At 34.5% G+C, this 20,828-nt stretch overlaps 1 non-coding gene across 1 annotated transcript; it reads right to left on the reverse strand.

The window, feature by feature from the left end:
- Positions 1–20,114: 20,114 nt before the first annotated feature.
- LOC124886937 lies at positions 20,115–20,221 on the reverse strand. Its single transcript, XR_007044333.1, has one exon. It is a non-coding gene; the product is annotated as a small nucleolar RNA R71 (small nucleolar RNA).
- Positions 20,222–20,828: the final 607 nt, after the last annotated feature.

Below are 20,828 nucleotides of genomic sequence, written 5' to 3' on the forward strand. Positions count from 1 at the left end.
AAACCAAAAAAAAAATTACCAAATCGAATCCTCCACTTCTCTGACCACCATCCCACTGCTCCAATCACCATACTCCAACCATCGTACCACTGCTCCTACCATTGTATCACTACTCTAACAACCGCACCTTGATTTTGAAGCTGCTCTAACCACCACTTCAAAAAGTTGGAATGTGTGACCACCGTACCTCGATTTCAAAGTTTCTCCACTGTAGAACAAAACATCTATGTCTAAGATTCAATTCAATGCTCAGGTAACTTTTATTTCTCAATTTTTTTTGTATTTATTTGATGTGTTTATCAAGTGTTTGATTATTTGTACCAATGAAATAAATCTCTATTTTAAATTATACTGTAGAAGACCAATGAATCATTGATGTTGTCATAATGAGAGATCCATATCGAACCTGGCACGCATAAGAAAGCTGTGAGTATTTGTACCTTTCCACTTAACCTTTTTTTTATTGCACTTTAAATATCTATACATTAAATATAGATTTGAATGAAGACTTACTTGGGATGGACAGTCGGTGTTGTTTTTAGTATAGACCTATCCAGGACGAGTTAGGTGATAGTGTTTTTGATAGAGGAAAAGGTGGGTGATAGTGGTTTTGATGGAAAGCAAGGTGGGTGGTAGTGTCTTTAAACGAGTCTATCTGATTGATCGATACTCTGTTGTAGCCTCAAGGTTGATGGGGGGCACATATTCAATATATCCCATTTAGCATTGCGTTAATAATCATCAAAGTTTGAAAGTAGCTGATTTACTTAAATCACCTTATTAGAAAACATCTGATCTGTTGTAGTTTCTGCTAAGTGAGATGCTTATGAATTTTAAATAACATTGTGAATTATTTTAAGATAAAAAGTTTGTCTATTTATTATAGGCATAAGGTGTTGCAATAATAGTAATGAGAAAATTATAGTTACATTTTTTCTTAGTGTAGTGGAATGTTAAGCAGCAAAAAGAATGTGCAACATTACATTACACAGAATTTTTTCCATGTTACAGCATGTTAAAAAAGTATCAAATGTATTTAGTATAACACATTTTATCCTTGTAATCGGTAACTGAGTGATGGGTATTTTTATAATTTTGTTTGCTCAGGGGTTATTCTGTTGGATTGTTTAATCTTGGAAACACATGCTACACGACTCAATAACACAATGTTTGCATTCAATTCCAAAACTGAAGTCTTCTCTGATCGAGTGAGAATTTCATTCTTGCACCCTTTATTTTTTCCTTTTGATAGTGGTGGAGTCCATTCCATTTTATGTGTACTTATACTTGCTACTTCTGACTAGTGTAGGTACCGGGTAACTTGATGTACCAAGGATTGGGCTAGTGAGAAGAAATCACTAAGTGTTTTCTTTTCTACTAAGATTTGAACCTTGGTCCCTTCAGGTCTACACCCTTGGGGGTCAATCCTTCCTTCCTCTATTTTGTGTAGTCTCTTACTTTAGTCTTGAGTTCCCAAAAATTGATTGGATTCAATCTTGTCATTTTTATAACTTGTAAGTTTTGTTTTGTCATTGGATTTGAATATCAAATAAGTTGTATTCTAGGTAAATTGGTCGGAAGCTGCTTAGTTAGAAATTGAAATAGAATCAAAAGTCTCTTTTTGATAGGACTAAATATTAATCAAACTTATTGTTATTGATGTGCTTTCGAAAGTGAAGATTATTCATTTTCTTGACTCTTAAGTTGGAGATGTTGGTCTGATTCTTGATGTGATGACAGTAATGTTAGAGAACATCACAAGTATCCAAGTGGTAGCAAGATCTACTATTGCTGCTATTTACCGTGCTTCTCAAATCATAGCTTCTATACCAAATTTGTCATACCAAAACAAAGTAAGGCTGATTGTCATTTGAATTTATTAGACTATTATTTTCATATTGAGTTAAGAATGTGACTTCTCTTTATGTTTAGGCATTACCGGAGGCTTTATTTCATCAGTTACTCCTTCCTATGGTCCACCTGATCACGAAATACACATTAAAGCTCACCGAATCTTTTCTATTGTCCTTGTTCCATCTTTTGTTTCCCCTTTGAAGGTATCAAAGGAAACTCGCCTAAGGAAGGTAGCATATTTTTCAAGAGCACTCTCTAGAACTATTTTTGTCTTTCCTTCTTCAGCTGCTCTTTTTGGAAACAGGGGAGATCAGAGGTCTTCTTCATAAAGGTCTTCGTCACTCAAGAAGGGTAATATTAAAATGGAATAGAAAGGTAACAATAGTGGGATGCTCAACAGAATAAATTCAACATATAGCGTGAGAGGGTCTCCTACATTTGTTGGAAAGTATACAAACAAACCAATTAGCTAAGTGGTAGGTTCCATAACCATCTTCACCATCTTAGTACATACAGCTGTTACTCCTAGATTTCTTAGCATGATCCATTCCTTAGCACCTTTTGCATACGCATCTTATATTCACGCTTACTTATATCATTCTAATTGCTGAAAATTTCTTAAAATGTGTTGTTCATATTGTAAGATATTGTTTGGAATAATCATTTGAAGCAAATCAAGGGAACATGTCGGAGATACAAGGTAAGTGAGGTTGATGTATGCATTTGAAGCATTTGGTATTTGTTATTTTTGTTAAGCTGTTCATTTGGTATTAGATGATAACAATGTTACAAATCCTAGATGTTTATAATCCGTTGACCTGTTGGTGTAACATGAAAGTTGTACATCATTTTGATACCTTGTTTTACATGATTGATTCCATGCAATATACATAGGAGATCAAGTCTTTCAATCATGGACAGATTTCAACACCCTCTTGGTGCTAGTTTTGTTGATAAAATATACTAATAGAACATGGATTACAGGAAATAGTCAAGAAAACTAGTAGTTAAGCATCTCTGGTGAGTTTTGTTTCAGAGAGTGGAACTACAATATGCAAAATTAAGGACTACATTGATAGCAAATGACAGAAACAACTTGTAGCCCGAGTGCATACTAGTATGGGGCTTCCTTTGGTGCTCATTATGACCTACAAGATGTTTCCTGTAGCTCTGTTTGCCATCATCAAACTCATCCAGTAGATGAAACCTAAGTAAAGTATCAAGACTGAATTCTTCCTTGGAAGACACAAGTAGTGCCTGCTGTATTCTTTTAGCTGGAAAAATGAACTCAGTAGTAGTGAAACTAGGCATAATCTTAGGGTACTTGAAGATATTTGCACTAATGTGATCAGGAAACCTTCCAGGTTTCAAATCAATAAGTGATGAGTCTCTAGAAATTGAGCTAGACTTATCTTCACCAGAAAATACACCTACCAATGAACCAAAAATGTTGCCAACACCTCTCATTTAGTCACTAACATTAGTTTTCTCATCAGATTTTGATCTGAATAGCTCCTCAATTGTGTGTTGCATTTTGTATCTTTGATTTTGAATCTTTGTATCTAAATTCTTAAAGAATGTATGGTATGCATAGTGCTAAAGAAGCATCTAGTTGTCTATAAGTGAGGGCTTGTCCTGGCTCAAACATGAGCTAAATCATTGCTAAAACTACAATGGTCGAAATGATGATTCCCTTCATCTTTATTTTGAATAAGAGAATAATATCTAAACATACTCATGGTATATTATTTGGAGGGTTAGATACCATAGCTAAACTTTTTATCAATTGAACACTTGATATATGTACAACATTCCCTTTGACCTATTTTACATTACAAATTGTTCACCATTTCAGTATTCCCTTTCTATGTATTGTATCAGTTGCTCTACAATTGTGGCGAGGTTCTTTATCATTTGTATGTTCATTCTTGGGGTATAAATTTGTTCTTGAGTAACTAATTATTCCTTTCTCTTTTTTTTGTTTCTTGATTTAGTTTTCATGAATTATATTTCTTTTACTAATTTGTATATATAATTTATTCATTTGCTATTAAAATTGTTTATGCTCTATTTATAAGTGTTCTTTTATGTTATAATTGAAAATTAAATATGTTGTCATTTATGTTCTAATAAAGATTATTTTTTCTCTTTTTATCGATGTTCAAAATGGAGGAGGAGATGAAGAAAGTGATGAAGAAATTGACCTTACCTGAGAAATTTTTTGAATTATTGATAGATATTTTAGTATCGATCTTTTTGATGTTGAATTTTACGAAACATATCAACACTCGAACTTGATACTTTATGGGAAAACTAATTCCCATTTGACTTTGATATTTTACTTTTGGATTTAGATTACTAGTTTGTTGGATATTTTAATTTGAATTATTAATGAACGATTTTATTGTGATGTGTATACATAATTGTGTATTAATATAATTCTTTCTCTATATATATCAATTGGTAGTTAAACTAGCTCCAACAATAGGTGGAAAAAAAGTATTGTAAAAGATTCAAAAATCACTGCAATTGGTGTCAAAAACTGTTGCCATAGGTAGTGAAAAACCGTTGCAAAAGGACAATAATTATTGCAATAGGGCTATTGCAATGCTTTTATTTCGTTGTAATAGAATCTATTGCAACAGTGTTTAAACATTGTAATAGAGTCTATTTATATATCTCTCAACTGTTGCAATACAGTCTATTGCAACAATTTCTAACCATCGCAATAGATTGTACTGCAATGGTCATGACCCGTTCCAATAGATAATTTAAACCGTTGCAATAGGAGTTGCAGAACCATTGTGATAGATAGATCTATTGCAATGGTTTGTGTAACCATTGTAAATGTCGTTGCTATATATCTATCCCAATGGCCACCTACGCAATGCATATAAATCTATTGCGATAGCTCTATGGCAATGGTTTTTATACCTATCGCAATGATTTTTGAACCGTTGCCATAAGGGTAATTTTTGGTAGTGTTTGGTGTCTTTCCCATGGATTTTATTCCTTCTTATCTTCAAAATATCAAAATATTCAGCTCGTAAATCATCCTACAAACTCACACCACATAAATTAGGAGACGAAAACAACACACTACTCATAACGATGAATAAAAACAAGAACTAAACTAGGCTAGTTCGCATTGATCTTTAACTTATTACTCCAGCTGTACACTCACTCAAATTGAAATTCTCTCACTACCAACTAGTTATATCACTCATAATCTCATATTTAAAACTATATGGAACACATTAAAGACAATAGAATCCAACAAGATCAACTAGACAATCACCTAGCTCAAGCTAGTAACACTAGGTTGAATTCTAATTGAATATTTTAAGTACAAACTTGTTTGAAACTCTCTTTGGACATCATAATCACATTCTTTAACACTTTTATATATGTTTATCTCATTATAAACCCATATAGCTTAGAATCTTCCTCACAATAAGGCTAAAGGGATAGAATAGTGACACTAGAATACATAAATGCACCCAACATCAGTCTTTCATTCAATTTATATGTTCATGCATACTTTTTCAGCTTATGTTAGTTACTTCTCTAATCTCACATACACAGTACATTCAAAGTACTGATTACGTACTTCCTTTTGCTATATTATCTTATAATATAGGTTTAGACACTCAGTACTTGTATCATACTTAGCACGTTCCCATATCACATAGTAGAATTTTGGTGAGTCCTAATCATTTAGGACTAGTTATTAGTTATTTATTTCATAATTTTATTTTATTTTAGCTAGTTGGAGTTAGTTAGGGGCTTGTCTGAATAACTCATTATGATTTAGAAGGCTTTTAGACAGCAAGATATGTATTTAGTATGTTGGGTATTTCAGATAGTATTAGCATTGTTTCCATTACCATTTATCATTAGTTTACTTTTAGTTTGACTTATATCTAGTATTTTGTTAATTTTTTTCAGTATCCTAATGCATGTTAGCCAATGGGTTAGCTTGAGGTCACTTGTCTCTTTAAGCACCATGTTGCAACTAGGGTCTGTCTCGATTTATGACAAACTTGGTTTCAAGGAAATAAGTTTAAAGTGTTCTAGGGTGTCTAAAATTCGCATTAAGTAGACTCTTGCTCATGGGTGTGAAGCATACCACACCTAGGAGTGAGAGGTTATTAAATAGTTTAGAAAAGTATCACTTCGTTAATGATTTATGTTGTGCAATAGAGTATGAGCTCTATTAATATTCTTCTTCTAAATAGTCCTCTATCTATTTTCAAAAAATACCTCCAAAGAGAACCAACAGAAGAAGAAATTAGAACCAGCAAACCCCATGACCAGTTCTCAAAGGCTCTCTAAATGAGTAGGTCTCTTATAGTGAATTCAAAACTGCTTTCACAACATTAGCCAAATATATGGTTTCTAAAAATAATATATATGTTTTTTTCCCAGCCAACGTAGCAGTGAATATGCCAGGAAATAGAATCTAAGACTTCACTCAGTTAAATCCTTCGGTGTTCTGGATACAAAATAGAATAGGATCCACATGATTTCTTGGATAGTATTCATAAGGTAACTGAGATCATGGGTCTGAATTCTATTGAGAGTGCTGACTTGGCTTCTTATCTATTAGAAGAAGTGTCTCATACTTAGTTTAAGTAGTAGAAGTAGGATAGAGATATAGATATCGGGTTAGTCAAGTGGGATGAGTTCGTTGCTATATTTTTGGATAGTTTCTTCCCACTTGAGTTGAGGAAATACAAATAGCAAGAGTTTATTAACTTTAAGTAGGGTAATATAAGTGTTAAGTAGTATTCATTCAAGTTTACTCAGTTGTCAAGGTATGCTCTGACTATGGTGGTTGATTCTAGGGATCGAATGAGTAAGTTTGGGTTTGGTATTTCTGAGGATATGGTCAAGGAGTGCTGGATAGCCATGTTGTTTAAGGAGATGGACAACTGTTGATTGATGTTCTATGCTGAACAGATTGAGGAAGAAAAGATAAAAGAGAAGATGAGGGCCAGAACAAATAGATTTAATTTCTCTCAACTAATGTCGGATGATAGAAATCACTCTTAGTTTCACCAGAATCTTTAGCTCCAACCTTATCCTCTATTAGTACTCTGGTTCCCAAGTTCAAATAGGATACTTTAGATAGAGCTCTAGGATCTAAGTCCTAGGGTAGTGTGAATATTGCTCGCACCAACCTATTTTGTAAGAGATATGGAAGAAACCACAAGGGTGAATGCATGGCTGGTAGTAATGATTATTTTTGGTGTGGAAAGTTAGGCCATAGAGTAAGAGAGTGACTATTAACTACATAGAGGGGTAATGAGGTTTTTCAACGGAGTCAGTCTAACTCTTCAGAAGATTTAGCAAGTCGCTGGACTCAACAGGTACCACCTCTAGTGTAACTAGTGGACAATGTCAGCGTAGGTTCTATGCCCTTCAGACCCAACAAGATTAATAGGGTTCTTTTGATTTGGTTAATGGTATGTTACAAGTCTTTTACCTTTATGTATATACATTGTTAGATCTTAGAACCAAACTTTCCTTTATGACTCCTTAAACTACAATAGATTTTTGTGTCAGTCCCAAAATTCTTGCAAAACCCTTCTTGGTTTCTACTCTATTCAGTAGTTCAAATATATCCAGATGGGTGTACAGAAATTGCACAGTATCATAGAGAGTCACTTTATTCAACCTTGTAGAGTTAGACATGACTGATTTTGATATTATTCTTGGCATAGATTGGCTCCATTCTTGTTATGCCTTCGTTAATTGTAGAAACTAAGTTGTTCAGTTGTAGTTTCTAAATGAGCCAGTCTTAGAAGGAAGGGTAGTACCTCAGTGCCTATAGGTTGGTTTGTTTAATTCCTTAAGGCAATAAAAATGATCTCTAAAAATGTGCATCTAACATTTTGTTTGAGTCAAGGACTAAAGGTTTGAAATCTAGGGTCTCGAGTTAGTCCTAATAGTAAATAAATTTCTTGAAGTAGTTTCTAAATATTTTCCTAGAGTTTCTCTCGAGTGAGAAATTGACTTCGGAATAGGTCTCTATCCAAATACCCACCTATTTAAATTCTACATTATAGAAAGGCTCAATCCAAGCTCAATGAATTGATGGAATAGTTAAAAGATCTCTTAGACAAGTCTTTTATCCGGCTGAGTATTGGTCCATGGAGTGCTCTAGTTTATTTTGTGTGCAAGAAAAATGGTTCTCTCAGAATATGCATTGACTACCATTATTTGAACAAAGTCATAATCAAGAATAAGTATCCCATTCCTTGGATTGATGACTTGTTCAACCAACTTTAGGGTGCCAATTATTTTTATAAATAAATCTCAAATCCAGAGATACCATCAGCTCAGAGTTAGAAATTGTAACATATCAAAAACTACCTCCAAAACTCGATATGGATAATATGAATTTATTATTATGTCTTTTTGACTAAAAAATTCTCCTACAACTTTTATGGACTTGATAAATAGGTTTTCAAGAAGTACTTTGACATATTCATTATAGTTTTCATATATGATATCCTTGTTTATTATCGCAGTGAGTGTGAACATGCAGATCATTTGAGGATTGTCTTGCAAACCCTTAAAAATCACCTGTTATTTGCTAAGTTTAGCAAGTGTGAATTCTAGTTGAAATCAATAGTATTTCTTGGTTATATTATTTTTGATAAAGGCAGTTGAGTTGATTCTCAAAAGACCAAAGCAATAAGGAACTGGCCTAGACCTATCTATCCATAAAGTATCAAGAGTTCTTAGGTCTATTCAGTTACTAATGATGATTTGTACAAGGATTTTCCTCTAATACTTCTCCCATGACTAGATGGTTTTAGAAGAAAGTCAAATTCCAGGGATTCGATTCTTATGAGAAGAGTTTTTAGGAGTTGAAGACACGACTCACCTCCACTCTAATTTTGACTTTGCCAGAGGGTTCAGATGGTTTTGTGGTATATTTTAATGCTTCCAGAGTTAAGCTTCGTTATGTCTTGATACTGCGGGGAAATGTTATTGCATATGCCTCTTAGCAGCTCAAGTCTTATGGGAAAAACTACTCGACTTATGATATTAAGTTAGAAGCACTTGTGTTTGCCTTAATGATTTAGAGACATTACCTTTATGGGGTTCATGTTGATATATTCACTGATAACAAGAGTCTTCAGTATGTGTTCAGCCAGAAGGATCTAAATCTTAGTTAGAGAAGGTGGCTAGATAGCTGAAAGACTATGATAAGAGTATCTTGTACCATTCGGGTAAGGCTAATGTTATAGTCGATGTCCTTAAAAAATTATCTATGTGGAGTGTTTCTCACATGGAGGATGATATAAAAGATTTAGTTCCTGAGGTTCATTAGCTTGATAGGTTGGGAGTTTGGTTGGTTGATTCAATCGAAGGTAGTTTTTGGGTTTAGAATGGTTGAGAATCTTCTTTCGTTGCTAAAGTGAAGGAAAACAAAGAAAGAGATCCTATTTTACAAAAGTTGAAAGAGGCAATTTAGAATCAGAAGGTTGAGGTTTTCTTTGAAGAGGGAGATGGTGTTCTTCGTTGTCAGGGCATATTAGGTGTTCTAGATATGGATGACTTGAGGTATTGAATATAAGTAGAAGATTATGGTTCTTGGTATTTTGTTCACCTAGGAGCCAGTTAGATGTTTTGCAACTTGTGACAAGTATATTAGTGGAATGACATGAAAAATAATATCGAAGAATTCATGGCTAAGTGTCTGAATATTCAAGTAAGTTAAGGTTGAGCACCAGAGTCCCAATGGTATGCTTTAGGAATTTAGTAGTGCTACTTGGAAGTGGGATATAGTGAATATGGATTTCATTACAGGGTTTTCTTTTACTCATTAACAGTATGATTCTATTTGGGTTATCATGGACCAAAGAACTAAGTCAGCTCACTTCTTTCCAGTTAATACTTTAGATTCAACAAAAGATTATGCTAAGATCTATCTTAGGGAGTTGGTGAAATTTCATGGAGTCCCCTTGACCATCATTTTACATAGAGGTACCCAATTTACCTCTTAATTTTGGAAGACTTTCCAAAGGGTCTCGGTACCCAAGTTTACCTTCGTATAACTTTTCACCAGCAAATAGATAGTCAGGTAGAAAGGACCATTCAGACCTTAGAGGATATGTTAAGTGCATGTGTGATTGATTTTAATGGTAGTTTAGATGATCACTTGCCTTTTGTTGAGTTTGCTTACAATCGTAGTTATCACTCTAGTATTTATATAATCTTATTTGAGGCTCTTTATAATAAGATGTATAGGTCTCCTATTAGTTGGTTTGAGGTTGGTAAAGCTTCTTTGATAGTGCTAGAGTTAGAGTAAGATGTAATGGGAAAATTTGAACTTATTAGAGAAAGGGTGAAGATTGCTCAGAGTCATCAAAAATCTTATTTAGATGTGAGAAGTCGGGAGCTTGAGTTTGATAAGGGTGATTTCATCTGCTTAAAAATTTCTCTAATGAAAGGGGTGAAGAGGTTTGGTAAGAAATGAAATCTCAGATCCCATTATATTGGTCCTTAAAAGATTTTGAGTCGATATGGTAAGGTAGACTACAAGTTAGAATCACCTGCCGAGTTGGCATCAATGCCTCCTGTGTTGTATGTCTTCTTGATGAAAATATCCATTGGTGACCCAACATTCGTAGTTCCTTTAGCAAGGTTTGAAGTGGAAAATAACCTCTCTTATGTAGAGGTCCCAATTGAGATCCTTGATCGTTAGATTCATAGGATGAGGAATAAAGAGATCACTTTGGTAAACGTTTTACGGAGAAATCAGTCAGTTTAGGGAGATACTTGGAAATCAGAGGCATATAAGATGACCAAGTACCCCCCATGTTTTCTCTTTGAAATCATTCCTAACTTGAGGTATTACTTCCCTTAATTAATTAGTTCTTTCATTTCTATCTTAGGCTATTCAACTATTTTTATGTCATAGCATGAATTCATGAGTTCAGATCAATCTATGTATCTATCATATAATTAGAAATCAGTTCATGGTTTAGTCCATAAGTATTCAGTGCAAAATCTTAGCTTTTTCCCTAGTACTTAAGCATAGTCAGTTTTATTTAGGGAAAAATGATCCCAAGAGGGAGATATTATAATGCCCTACATTTTTAAGCTCTAGACCCACCAAAAAATTGCCCATTAAATTAGCTTTCCAAAGTCTCTAGTCTCTCCTTAATCCTAGATCGTGTAAGAAGTTGTGGAAAATTTTCTAAGGGGTTGTCAAACTACTAAACTTTAGAAACAACCCATTATCATACATAACGAGTTTTAGCCTAGACTCATTTCCACGACAGAGAGTGACCAAGAAATTAACCTCTTGACTATGACTTTTCATATTGACTCATCATCAGACCTAATGAGTCATCAGGAGAAAGTCATTTTGATAGAGGAAAGGAACCAAAAGCTCAGTCCTCAAGTCATGACTTAGGCCACGACTTATGACTAGACATAACGAGTCATTACGCGAGCTATGATGACTATTTCTCAGAATTTCCTGAACAATTTAAGAAAGGCTTTTTGATCTTTTACCATTCTTTTAACTCCTAACCCATGTCGTTTATGCTTCTTTAAGGGTGGAATATAAGTCTATTTTCCCCTAAATTAATCATTTAGTCTTAACCTCAATAAACGATAAGAAAAGATGTGATTTTCTCAACTTAAAAAGCAAATTAGGCTTCTTCAATATTGATGTCCAATTTCCAAGAGTTCATCAAAGGTTTGCCTCCAGGTATGTGGGATTTCATCAATGGGTTCCTTCGACCCATTGATTCCCAAAGATTTCTTCAAACACTCATCTTTAATTCACTTTTTTTTCCTAGGGTTCCATGATAGTTATAAGTTTCCTTGGAATTTCAGTTTAATTATTGAATTCAACTATAAGTACATGTTTTCTCATAATATTAGCACTTTATCCTACTCACCAACATAAATTTCCTTATTATTGATAAATTATTGAGTTTGGGCTTTATTTGTGAATTTCCTTATTATGATTAGTTTTAAAATATTATCATGTTCATTTGCATTAGACAGAGCTGGTGGGTTGTGAACAACCGATACCTAGGATTTCATGCATGTATTAGTTGACATGTTTTGATCACTTCAGATTATGCATATGTCTCTATTTTTAAAATTATTATTATATTAAGCATATATTAATTTTTTGTGTCATTTATTTGGGTGTAGTTAGCACCGAGCAAATACATGGATGAAGAATCACCCGTTAATTAGGAAAGAGACATTTAGTAGAAGTCCCTATGTTTCAGAACTACGGTGCCATCATAAGTTATAAGGGTTTACCCGCCAGATTAGGACTGGCATCCTAATCTTTTAGGAAATTATTTAGTGGATCCATGACATCCAGTGTTGATACCCTTGGTAAGGTACTAGCACCCTTACAACCGAGGCTATAGGTTTGATCCTAATTTTCTCGGATTGGGGTATATCTAGTGATTGTTAGCTCCCACATTCCTCAGTTCATGTTTCAGTTTATTTTTAGTTTAGGTTTACTTGATCGAGTATTTAGTTATTTACTTTTATCCAGTACATATTTATACTTGCCTTTGCATTCAGTGTACATGTTCATGCATATATGTTCAACTTATGTTTTCTTAGTTCTCTCATCTCGCATACTCAGTACATTTAAATTAGGGATCGGATACTTCTTTGTGCTATATTGTCTCATAATATAGGTTCAGACGCTCAGTACCCAGTTTCTACTTAGCACGTTCCAATATCACTCAGCAGCGGTTTGGTGAGTCCTCATCATTCGAGAACTGGTTATCCATTATTTATTTTAGTATTTCATTTTATTTCCTTTAATTGGAGTTAGTTGGGGGCTTTTACCAATGACTCATTATGATTTAGAAGGTTTTTAGATAGCTAGATATGTATTTATTTTGTTGAGCATTTCAGACAATATTAGCATTGATTCCATTACCATTTATTATTAGTTTACTTTTAGTTTTGTTTCTGCCGAGTATTTTGTTAATTTTCTTTAGTATCCTAATGTATGTCAGGTCGTGGATTAGCTTGGCATTACTTGTGGCTCTAAGCATCGTGTTTCGACTAGGGGCTGTCTTAGTTCACGATAAACATGTATCAGATCAACAGGTTTAAAGTTTCCTAGGGTGTCTGAAAGCCGTGTTAAGTACAATCTTGTTCAAGGTTATGAAGCGCGCCACACTTATGGGCGAGAGGCTATGAAATGTTTTAGGAAAGTCTCACTTTTATAATGATTCATCTCATTCAATAGAGTGTGAACTCTATTGACATTCTTCTTCTAACAATTCCTCTATCCATTTATAGAAAATGTCTCCTCAGATACCAACGAAAGAAAAAATGAGAACCAGCAAGCCCCACCACTAGTTCCCAAAGACCCTCAAATGAGCAGGTGTCTTATGCTAAATTTAGGGCTGATTTTATAGCATTAGACCAAGATATGACTTCTTATAATAATTAATAGGTTATTTCCCTAGCCAACCCAGTAGTGAATACGGCAACAACTAGAATACAAGACTTCACTAGAATGAATCCTCTGCTATTCTTTGGATCCAAGACAGAAGAGGATCCACAAGATTTGTTGGATAGTGTTTAGAAAGTGACTGAGAATATGGGTGTAACTTCTACTGAGAGAGCTTACTTGTCTTCTTACCAATTTTAAGGAGTGGCTCACACTTGGTTTAAGTAGTGAAAGAAGGATAGTGATGTAAAGGTAGGGTTAGTCGAGTGGAATGAGTTTGTTGCAGCCTTTTTGGAAAAATTCTTCCCGCTTATGTTGAGGGAAGCCAAAGTGTAGGATTTCATTAACTAGAAATAGGGCAGTATCAGTATTAAGGAGTATTCACTCAAGTTTACTTAGTTGGCAAAGTATGCTTCAATTATGGTGGCTTAGTATAGGGATCGAATGAGTAAGTTTGTGTTTGGTGTTTCAAAGGATGTGGTCAAGGAGTACAGGATGAACATTTTAGTTAAGGCGATGGACATCTCTAAATTTATAGTCCATACTCAATAGATTGAGGAGGAAAAGATCGAAGGGAAGGAAAGGGAGAATAAAATGGCCATAACTGTCAGATTCAATTTCTCTAAGCAGAGGTCGAAAATGGAAATCACTCTCAGTTCTACAAGAATTCTTCAGCTCCATCCCCATCCTCTACTAGTGGTCCAGTGACAAAGTACATATAGGATACTCGAGATAGAGTGCCAGGCTCTAAGTCCTAGGGTAATGAGAATTGTTCTTATACCAACCCTATTTGTAAGAGATGTGGTAAGAACCATAAAGGTGAGTGCATGCTTGGCAGTGATGCTTGTTTTGGGTGTGGCAAGTTAGGACACAGAGTGAAAGAGTGCCTATTGACTATGTAGAGGAGTAAAGATGTTCATCAGTAGAGTCTATATAACTTTTCAACAGTTCCAGTAGGTCATCTAACTCGGCAGGGTGCTACATCCAATGCCCCTAGTGCATAGTTTCAGGAATAGGTTCTATGCCCTTCAGAACCGATAAGATCAGGAGGGTTCTCCTGATGTGGTTACTGGTATGTTACAAGTCTTTCACCTTCATGTTTATAATTGTTAGATCCTAGAGCAATACTTTCCTTCGTGACTCCTTATATGGCAGTAGATTTTGGTATCAACCCCAAAATTCTCATGGAACCCTTCTCAATTTCTACTCCAGTTGGTAGTTCAATCATAGCAAAATGGGGATACAGAAATTGCCAAGTCCCAAAATTTGATAACATGAAAAGTACACCTCCAATTGAAGGATAAAACGGTCGTTGTCAAATAGTAACCAATATAGGTTAGGGTCGAATCCCAAGAGAATACATCATAAATCCTTCTTAAACTTATTATAATTACCAGGCAGTGCAAGAAAATAAAAAATGGGATTTGTTGAAGTAGAAAAAGGAAAAAATTGGTTTCTCTTAGTTGTAAACAATCTAAGACGAACACTAGGCTTGTGTTTCCCCTGGCTTCTCAACTCAATGGACTTATCATGAACTGTCGAGCTATTCAAATATCTTGCATGTAAAGTCTAGAACATATATATTATCAGCTGTCTTGTGAACGTGGAGATAAATCTCACCCTTTAATAGTTCAGTCTCAGGGCGTCGCCTTATTGCTCCTTGTTACGACCTCAGTTCACTATCACCTTTTGAGATCAAGTGATTAGATGAGATGGTGGGGACTATAAAGTGGAGGTGAATCCAAAATTGCTGTTGTGATGTCTTTTCCTAATATCTGCCTCTCTTTTAAAGCAAGTAGTGATATGGGAGGTTCTCAACATTGGCTACTACTAAGAAATCAATTTAACTGGAGACAATCACAATACGTGCAAGAATCTTTATCTAGAATAACTTAGCACTTCCTCTACTTTGTTAATCTGCAAAGATTACCACAACCCTAGCTAAGGGAATTAGCCGCTCATAGTTCTGAGATCAATCATGGAATCCACAGGCAATGTAAATCAATCTAAAAATAATGTAAGAATAAATCCCAAAGTGTTAAATTGAATAACAAACCAAGAACAAAAAATGAATAATAATCAATATATGAATGACAATGAGAGGGAGAATGAGAATTAATAGCTGAATTATAATTTCAATTAATAAATAAACAAAGCCTAAAGGGTATTTATAGATTACAAAAATCAAATTCTAAATAAAATAGGAAAACCCTAGAAATTAAATCCTAAGTTAAATAGGAAAACTTAATTTCCCATACATAATAGGACTTAAAAAGAGAAACAAATCCTAACTAAAATTAGATAGGAAAAGTAATGTCAGCACAAGATACAACTTGCTCTTCAACTAGTACAATCATCATAAGAGTCGCACGAAGTCTCTCATATCCAATCCAGCAACTATCTTCCAGGATTTAACTTTCTATTTTGCTTATGATTTATGCTCATGGGTCGTACCTTGATCATACTACTCGTGGCCTTTACTCGTATCCACCTGGGACTTCTTTCTTTATTTCTTCGAACACTAGTCTATGTACGGTTGGACCATATGAGTCATATTCATACTTTTGGATCATATTCTTCTAATAGTTCAACTTTGAATTTAGATGCATATTAAGGTCACAAATAGCTCATAGATTATAAGCAGGTAAAAACATCCCTTAACGATTAAGTTTTTGTGAAAAATATAACTATATTCATCTTTAACTGGTCATAACCTTTTGTGTACTTAGTATTTTTGATGTCAAGACCCACCAATAGATAGAAAATTAAATTAGCTTTCCAGCTATACCAATTTTTCCTTAATCCAATATTGGGATGAGAAGTTATGGCCAAAATACTGAAGTACTGTTAAAGATGTGCCGAATCTATCCAAAATATGACTTTAAGGTCTGTCCAAGATATGACTCGTAGGATCTTCTTACGTATTGTTAGGAGGGAGTCGTAAGTTTGGTACTAAAGTCTGAAAATAGATTTCTAAATATGACTCAAGCTACTGTTCATAGTTCTTGAATTTACCATCTCAAACCCTAATTTCCTACAAAACACTCCTAAAAACACATCAAATCTTACCTAATAGCCTAAAGTACATGCATATTCTCATAGTTTAAGCATTGTAAGTTCTATATTCCTATAGCACATCAAGACCCTCAACTTAGAATTTTGCATGTCCTTAGAGAATAGAACATAATCAAACAATACAACGATGCTTAACCAAGAGAAAGGTGAGATACCTATGGCAGTCAATCATTAAGTTTAGCTCAAAACACATTACCCTCTCAAAGTTCAATCACTTTAAAACAAATTATGTGTATTAATAAAGAATAACAATGTGACATAAAGGAATCAAGCTATGGTATTATATTAGTAACAAATAACCATGCATATATAAAAGTTACACTACCATAACAAGTAAGCAACTAGCAATACAATCCATGTTCCCTCATAATAAAGAAGTCCCTCCTCACTCATATATGAAATCAAGCATGTCAATACGGGGACGGTCAAGAGACGCTCACTCTCAAAAAGAAGTTCCAATAAATGATGTCAAATACCATAGGCTTACCCTTATTTTCTTTACCTAAGCTTTTAGACAGTTAAGTTAGGATTACTATAGGACTTTTCTTCGGCTTGTAACATAGGATTAGGGCTGGTATGATAATTATGGATATTTAAAGTGACTAAGCCTCCTTGGAACTACACTAAATTTTAGGATCCTCACTTAACAAATTTTTTACTTCATTTCCGCCCTTATTTCTCCCTCTTTATTTTAAAACATATTTAGGTTGGGTGTTGTCTTTTAGTTTTTCTTTTTCTCCTTTTCACAAATTTTCTTTTCTTTTTATTTTCTTTTTCTACCACACCCAACCTTACTTTCTTTTTTCTTATTTTACCCTTCTTCATATCCATTTTACATCACACATCCCTATGATAGCCACCCTCAACTTAGGTAATTTTCCTGAGTTGAAGTTTACAATGTCTAAGAAGGACTAGGGCCAAAATAGGTTCATTATAATACAAATAGGAAGGTGATAGGTTTAACGATAAAAATAGGCTATAAGGCCCAAAGATCAGGATCAAAGGATACTTATTCACACATGGAAGGTCAATTAGGCTAAAAGTGGACAAATATCAAAACCAACTTATGATCCTTTCCCAACCACTAGCCTACAACATAGCAAGACTAACCGGGAAAGTTCTGGATTTAACACACAAAGGGAACTAAGTAGCATCTCACACACATAGCACAAAGCCTATATGGCAAGCTACCACCTATCCGATTCATGCAGAAGTTTGCAATGATTATCATGTCCCTAATAATTATACAATAAAAAGATTCACAATAGTTGCATATATATATATATGTCACACAGTTAAAAAAATAGACAATTATAAAGGTATTTATCATTTATCTAGAAAATCAACAAAAATATGTCAACTGCCCTAGATACTTTTTTTCCTCCTAGTTAACCATAAAACATCACAAAACAAAACATAGTATGCCTAAATAGGACTTCAGGGAAAAGAGGCACAACAACAAAAACCCTTAGAAGACATCAAGACCCGCAAGTTGCCCCACTCTCAACTTAAAATCATACATTGTCCGAATGAGTCAAACTGATCTTGGGCATATTTATATGCTGAAAGTACCAATATGCACCCAGATTTGAACTTAGTTCAAGAACTTTTGTATGAATTCTTAAGTATAATTTAGTTTTTATTCCAAGTTGTGGTTAATGGATATGATTAGTACTTTCAGGATCAAAATCATAAAGAATTGTGCATAATTGGATACAACAAGGATATGGAAGTAGTGAAGGAATGCAAGGGACTGAAATTATGCTGAAAAAGGGAAGCTGGATGGTTCAGTTGAAGACTCTCCACGTCGCGATGATAAACAAAATAGCAATGGTCAAATTCTAGAGAAGGTTTACGAAAGCACCACATCATAGAGAAGTTTTGTTTATCAGATTTAGTGACCTGAAGGTTTAGCGCATTGTGGAGGATAATTATTCTGTAATTGTCCCAATCCAGTGGCTCACCGCGATAGTGGCGCATCACGGTAAGGGTGTATTTTATAATTGTTGGGGAACACTTAAGGTCCACAATTTCCTAGATTTTAAGGGAAAATAGCAATCAAAGTCATGGTATGATGCGCCAGGTGGATAAATCGGAAATATTTAAAGTGTTTTGTCCCAGCTATAAAAGGAAAAATTCAAGATAATATAGTCAGGACTTTTCAAACAGAGGAGTGGCAGAAAAACAGAAATTTCTCTCTTTTAGGGTTCTTAAACATTCTTTAAAATTACTTTATTCGAAGAATTAATTTGGGTATGATTTGTTAGTTATTTTGGATGATGAATTCAAACATGAGTAGCTAAACACCCTATTTCTGGGGTTGAGGCTAAGAACATGAGTCCTATTTAATATTCTTATTCCTAGTTTCTTTTTGGATTATCATATGGGTTGTTCTTAATTTCTTGAGCTTACTATTTTAATGATTGGCCACCATTAGAATAAATTTATATTTCTATGCGAATCTGGGAGGAGAATCATAGGATAGAATGAAGAAATTAGGGGGCACGGTTCTTATTCTTTTATAAAATAAAGGATTTGAATTAGCATCTAGGATAGGGATATACCTAGAAGCCTTGCTTGGTTCACTTACAGTAAGATAACTTCATGAATCTAGAAGATTTGTTGAAACTCTGCGGGATTTATAGTTACACCATTCAATAGATAGAAGATTTTAGGTCGGGAGACCAAGATCGTGGCATAACCCTTGCGAACCATCAACCCGATGACCAAATAGACTGTGAAAAGAATAGAGAATTATATTATTGTTCAAATACCTCAACTCTGGAATTGTCTTCATTATTGATTAGAACTGTTGCTTACTTTGCTTTAGTCCTCATTAATTATTTATGTTTAGTAATTTACATTTTATTTACAGAATCATATTGATCTTGATACAATCAAACACGTAACACTAAATTGTCTTAAACTAAAGATTTAATAAATTTTTAGTTTATTGATCCTCGAAGGAATGATATCTGACTTTGTAAGTCATTATATTACTTGCATGATCACGTACACTTGCGTGTACATAGTGACGCAACAAGTTTTTGGCGCCGTTGCCGGGGATCAAATAGAATTAGTAAATTGCTTTGATTTTTGGTTTTTGATCAAAAGTTTAAGCGTTAACAACTTGATCTTAGCGACTGAATTTTTGCAGGTTTAGTTGACCATTGGATTGGCTAGAGACAAAGAGTTAGTAGAGCCCTTTGCAGAACCAGAAGTGATTTTTCATTAGAGACAAAGAGGTAAATACTACACTCAACAGGGATCAATGGATAAAATACGCAATCCTATAGTTGCTAATCCAAATATTGGAAATGTTCAAGCTCCATCTGTTCCTATTCAACCAGTCGCAAGATGTATTCGAGAAGTGGCAATCCAACTTACGCACCTAGTGACTAATAGTATTCTAAAGCCTAAACAAGGAGGTTGATGGGAATTGAAACAAAATATGGTGCAATTATTGAGATCTATGGGAGAATTTCAGGGACTTTCATACGAAGATCTACAATAGCACTTACAAATCTTCCTAGAGATAAGCAACACATATATTCCTGAAGATATGAATGCTGATTATATCAGATTGACACTCTTTCCATTTTCTCTACTGGGGGAAGTAAAGAGATGGCTACTTGCTCAACCACACCAATCCATCACTACATAGGAAGAATGTTCTTGAAGGTTTCTCATTCAATTTTTTCCATCTCAGAAAAATGATCGATTGAGGAGTGAGATATTAAGTTTCATACAGAAAGATGGAGAAAATCTCTACCAAGCTTGGGAGAGATTCAAGGGTACACTAAGAAGTTGTCCTCATCACCATCAATCAAATGATGTTTTGGTGCATACATTTATAGAAGGACTTGAGTCTAATACAAAGATTCGCTTGGATTCAGCAGCAGGGGGTAAAGCTTTGGAAAAAACATATAAAGAATTGTATACCTTGCTGAATCGAATTACACAAGGAAATCCTGATTGGCATGCAGACTTAAGGAATGCTCCTAAGAAAGTTGTAGGGGTTTTGGAGGTTGATCAATTCACTGCCTTACAAGCATAAATTAAAGCAATGCAGAACCATATGACTATTCAGCTTAACAACTTAAAGTTAGGTACAACACAACCAACAACCATAGCAAATGTAGTTCAATAGGTATATGCATGGTATGAAGTTTGTGAAAGTAGTGAGCATAAAGTAGATACATGTTTCATTAGTCCAAATTTAGTCAACTACGTGGGGAATGCAAATCGTCAGGGTCAACAGAATTTTTGCAATACATATAATCCAAATTGGAGGAACCACCCTAATTTCTTATGGGGTGAGAATCAGGCATAGAATACAAATCAGTATAAGGGACCAGTGCAACCAAATCCACAGCTGGTTCAGAATAATCAGGCGACTGCCTTGAATTGTAATATAAAGGAGATTCTTAAG

This window comes from Capsicum annuum, chromosome 8, assembly GCF_002878395.1.
Source record: "Capsicum annuum cultivar UCD-10X-F1 chromosome 8, UCD10Xv1.1, whole genome shotgun sequence".
Taxonomy (NCBI): domain Eukaryota; kingdom Viridiplantae; phylum Streptophyta; class Magnoliopsida; order Solanales; family Solanaceae; genus Capsicum; species Capsicum annuum.